Genomic DNA, 6,000 nt, shown 5'->3' with positions numbered 1-6,000 from the left:
AATTTATTCATAAAAATAAGGGAGATTAATAAATTTATCATTTGATAAATTTATTAATAGGACTTAATAGTTAATAAGTTTTAAAAGTATGACCTATTGGTAATATAGACTTTGGTTCCCTTTGTTGCTTTGGACAAGAACTTGGGATTCATGCCTAAATTAAAAATTATGCTTAATTAATGAACTAACCTGACAAATCAAGGATAACAAATCTGAGGTTTGACTGCTTTTTGGCCTGCTTGACAAATCAAGGATAACAAACAGTAATTGAACAAAAATCAAAATTAAGCACACAAGACTATAAAGATTTATGTGGTTTAGTTCACCCCACAATAAGGGTATTCTACGTCCACAATCTTTGCAGTTTCATTACGATTTTAAAAGAGTTACAATACAATAGGGAGAGAAAGAGATGCGGCATAATAAACAAAAGTTGTTAAGGAGCTATATTTAAAGTAACCATATATACTGGCAAGTTAGTTTGTACCTTTCATTGAGGTAGCTGATGTTGGCAAAGTTAATTGGAGCTTCAATGCTTAAAATGAGGAAGCCTGGGATTCTGGCAGCCTCTTTGTATTGTTGAATATTGCGATAAATGTCAGTCCCGGGTATGTTCCCCAACATGACTGTTTTAGGCCTTGTTATTTGTATCAGGATCTTGAAAATTGATATGCTTACCTAATCATGATCATCATTTATCACCATAGACAAAATTAATTGTGAACCAAGCCAAGCATAGTTCTGAAATCAGTGTCTGTGTGTGTGTGTGTGTGTGTGTGTGTTTTTTTTCTCGGATTGAAGAGTTGAGGACTTACTGCAATGGCTAGACCTCCCTGCACAGAGATGAAAATAACACCCAAGAAAGAGCATAACAATACAAGGAAATCGAATTTGTTAAATACAATTTCAATTACAATAGACATCCTTGCAATTTGTGTTTTGTAGATGGCTATAACTTTTTGTTTACAATGGAACTAATGGGTGTAATTTTTGTTATGTAGATGGCGTTTGGTATTGACATGTGGATCTTCTATTTTTTGTCCGGAAGATCATTCACACTCACATTTCAGAAGCTTTTTGTCGTCCTATACTTTTTGTGTGGACTGTGGACCAATTGTACATATAATTTTTTACGGGATACATAGTATTTTTGGAGCTTCTATTAATTACTCTAGTTGTATAGAATCAATGACGGGGTACATAGATCATTCACATTTGCTGTTGTTCCACATGTATTAATTACTCTGGTGGTATATACATAGATTACCTTTTGTCGTGGTACATATTACCATGGTAATTTGTACCTTGGCAAATGGTCATTACAATGCGTAGTATAGTAAAAATGTTGTGTAAGGAGGACATTGTTTTGGTAACGTATTTGGAATGTATGATGTTGTTATTTGTAATTGAAATATATATAGTTGGTTTCTATATAAGTTTACATTAGCAGGTGTTCTTTTTTGTTTGATGGTTGTAAGTGAAACATGCATTACGGCATAGGTGATAATATATATAGGTTGTATACCTATTACAGGTTGCGGTGGATACAGGTTTTAACAAAATTTATTAAAATGAAAAAAACAAAATAAAAATATAAAATGACGTTTTTGGTGACAAAACAATTAGTAGCCCAAAAAGAAATAAATTTTTTGGCGACTAAATATTTAGTAGCTAAAACAAATCGAAACACTTTTGGCGACTAACTGTTTAGTAGCTAGAAATCAAAACACTTTTGGCGACAACATTTTTAGTCTCCAAAACAAATGGAAATCACTTTTGCCAACAACATTTTTAGTCGCCAAAACATAATTAAAAAACATACCTGACTAACCTGTTTAGTAGCCAAACAACAATGGCCCTTTCCGTGACTACAAATTTAGTAGCTGAAATAACAGTATTGGCGACAACAGATTTGGTCGCTGTAGATGTTTTCAGTTTTCGCGACAAAATATTTAGTAGCTAAACAAGTGAGTTAAACAAATTCATAGACCCTTTGGGCGACAAATCTTTTAGTCGGTAATGTGAGTTATCGGCAACTAAATTAATTTGCGTCGCTAATAGCTGTTACTTTTGCCTACTAACGTGTTAGTCGGTAATTTTGTAGTGCTTTTGGCGACTAAATGTTCTTTGGTCGCCAATACCTTCGGCGACGATGTATCCCCGACGAACCCAACGACCAAAATCTTTGGTCGGTAAAGTCTTTTGGCGACTAAAATCAGTACTTTTGGCGACTAATATTTTAGTTGCCAAAAGTGTATTTTCTTGTGGTGCCCATCGTCCACTAGCGGGGGTTCAATTACAATCACAGCAAAACTCTGTATGGACGAGCCAACAGAGGAATTGATAAGAGATTTCGAATATGAAACCTAGAGAGGAGCAAACTCCTAAATCCTAAGTCTACATTATTAGGCCAACTCCTAGGAATTTAAATTAGGGTCTTTCTAAGAAATAATAATATAGAGCAATTATATTTATTTATTTATGATATTTATTATTATATTGATACGACAATACCTATTAAATCAATATCACTATAATGTGATAACAATAATGTTCCTTTTAAATAAACAAAATATATAAATGTGCAAAGAAAACTTAAGATGTAATCCAAATTTATGTTAGGTGTGATGGATATTACACCCAAATTAAATTTGAATCACATAATTTTTTTTGAATGAATGTTTATGTGTGTACACAATGAAACTTAGGATCACTATCATGGTGGCTAGTTTTCTTGCATTGACCACAACTACAATTGAGAAGACTCCAATTACAATTTCAGACGTGTTTGTGGGTCCAAAAATAGATTTGAGAACGTTAGGTTGACATTGCTTTCATGAATGTTTTTATTTGTATGAGGATCTTAATAAAATTTATTTTTTTTCTCTCTCTATTAATCCTTTATTTTAGAATAAACAATCTATGTTGAAAATACAAAACGAACGGAGCGTAAAAATGAGTCTTTAGTTAAATTGGGACTAGTGCTCTAAGGCCCCGTTTGTTTTCAGAGGTAGAATGGAGGAGATTGATAGTGATGAGATTAATAGTGAGGGAATTGCTAGTGAGGGGATTGATAGTGAGGGGATTAAGTAAAATTGTATATGTTTTGATAATAGTTGTTAGTGTAGGGATTGTTAAATTATTTTTATATAAAATAATAAAAAAAATAAAAAAAACATTAAACATTAATGTTTTAAAAAAAATGCACAACATATAAAAAATTAAAAATAAAATAAAAAATTTCCAGAACAAAATAAAATAAATAAAATAATGATTTTTACTTAACAAAAAATAAAAAAAATTAAATATTAATGTTCAAAAACAAATGCCCGACATGTAAAAAATAAAATAAAAAATAAATAAAAATAAAAAATTTCTAGTCCGTTAAACTATTTTTCTAATACCAAGTCCTGACGGCCCATCTGAATCTCCTTGGGGAGGCCCATCCTAATCCGAAACTCACTATCAATCCCTTCTCATCTCTTAAAACAAACACAATATTAGTGAGTCCCACCTCACTACTAATCTTAATCCCCCTCCTAACTCTCCAAACAAACGGGGCTTAAGACCATTGTCATTGTGGCTAGTTTTCTAAGTGATCACAACTAGATTTGAGTTTTATGTGTTGTTCTTTAATTTTGTTGACTTGAAATTTTTTAAAATTTTCCATGAAACGCATTACTTTGTGTTTTATAATAAAAAAAAAAAGATAAAATATTAATTTACGATAGCATTGTCTTTAAAAAAAAAGAAGATAAAACTATATTCAACGTCACCCCCACAACTAGTCTATTCAGTAACTTCTTTATAATTTTTATTTTTTGCATCAAATAAATTTACAAGAATTGTTTGCCAATATGGATTTTCCAGCAGACAATATATATTGAAACACATGGAGGAATTAAGTTCCAACAATTATTTAGTTTACAACATATTATCTGAGAGAGTTGGATGTTCCAGCAAAGATAGAGGAATGCGGGACTTCAACACCGTGAAAGAGCAAATGGATCTAATGGACATGCCCATGCTAGGGAGGAAATTTACCTTGTGCAACTCTCAGGATAGGGCTAATTGGAGTAGAATTGATAGATTCCTAGTTCATCATGAATGGATCCAAAACTTTTCTCTTAAACTCTGGGGTCTTCCTAGACAAATGTCAGATCATTGCCCAATTATTTTGATGGAGGATGATAGAGATTGGGGTCCCTGACCATTTAGATTTCTCAAAGCTTGGCTCTTACATCCTAAGTTCATACCTTTTGTGAAACAAAACTGGTCCGAGATGGATGCAGAAGGGTGGGCAGGATATAAATGTCTTATGAAATTCAAAGCTCTGAAACAGGTATTAAAACAATGGAATTTGGAGGTGTTTGGGAGGGTTGAACCTAAGTTAAAAAGTCTTGAGGAAGAAGCTCATGCTTTGGATTTGCTAGCTGAGGAAAGGCCATTGCTTCCCACAGAATCATGTAGAAGTAAGGAAATTAGGGGTGAAACTTGAAGATTGAACAAAATGTTAGAATGGATTTGGCTACAGAAATCTAGACAAAGCTGGGCTCTGAAAGGGGACAGAAATACAAAGTTTTTTCACATCATGGCATGTAGCAGAAATAGTAGAAACACCTTGGGCTCACTATTTGTGAATGGCTCTCGGAGTGAGGAGCCTAGGGAGGTTCGGGCTGCAGTTTTTAATCACTTTTCCAGGCTCTTTTCTGAATCTTGGGGATCCAGACCTAAACTATCTGGCCCCTTTAAGAACATTGGTAGTGCACAAGCTATAGCCTCGTTAGAGGTTGAGTTCACTGAAGAGGAAATTAAACGTGTCATCATGACTTGTGAGGGCAATAAAGCCCCTGGGCCTGACGGTTTTAACATGGCATTCTTTAAGAAATGTTGGAGCATTGTGAAATCCGATGTGGTTAATTTCATAAGTGAGTTTCACCGTAATGCATGTTTTGTTGGAGGAATAAACGGCTCATCCATTGCTTTGATTCCCAAATCGGATAGTCCTGCTTCTCTAAATGATTTTAGGCCAATTAGTTTGATTATCTCCCTCTACAAAATCCTTGCTAAGGTGTTATCTAATAGATTGAAATTGGGTATGCCTAGGATCATTGGTGAGGTTTAGTCAGCTTTTGTGGGTGGCCGAAATATACTTGATGGGGTTCTAATTGCAAATGAGATTGCTGATGAGTGGAGAAAATCGAAAAAAGTAGGCCTTATTCTCAAACTGGACTTCAACAAAGCGTTTGATTCCGTTAATTGGGATTTCTTATTTTCCACGCTCTATAATTTTGGGTTTGGTGATAAATGGATCAAATGAATCAAAGCTTGTATGTCTTCTGCGAGGATTTCAGTTCTGGTCAATGGTTCACCAACCTCTGAATTCCACCCACAAAGGGGTTTAAGGCAGGGTGATCCCTTGTCACCTTTCATTTTCAATATTGTATCTAAGGCCCTTAACATTCTGTTGTCTAAAGCAAAAGTGTTGGGTTTTTTAAAAGGAGCTCAAGTGGGACTATCTGGATTTTCTATATCCCATTTACAATTTGCGGACGACACTATCCTGTTTTGTGAAGCTACTTGGGAGGAAGTGATGAATATCAAAAGAATTTTAAGATACTTTGAGTTACTCTCGAGTTTAAAAAGTAATTATCATAAGAGTGTAATTAGTGGTATTGGGGTGGACGAGGATATGTTGCATTGCTTTGCTAACAGACCCAATTGCCTGCACCATAAGTTACCCCTTAAGTACTTAGGGTTGCCCCTGGGAGCAAATCCAGGCCGGAAAAGCACCTGGAAACCTGTCCTTGAGAAGCTCAAGTTGAAACTAGCCTTATGGAAGAAGAGACTTCTCTCCTTTGCTGGAAGGTTGGCCTTAATAAAATCTGTTATGTCTAGTTTACCCACTTACTACCTCTCTCTGTTTAAAATACCTGCTGGAGTGGCTAAGGAGATAGAGAAATTGCAATCCTCTTTCCTCTGGGGTGGATCTGATTTAAG

This window comes from Camellia sinensis, chromosome 8, assembly GCF_055761805.1.
Source record: "Camellia sinensis isolate YWXY chromosome 8, ASM5576180v1, whole genome shotgun sequence".
In the NCBI taxonomy this organism is placed as follows: domain Eukaryota; kingdom Viridiplantae; phylum Streptophyta; class Magnoliopsida; order Ericales; family Theaceae; genus Camellia; species Camellia sinensis.
Note: the sequence above shows the minus strand (reverse complement) of the source record.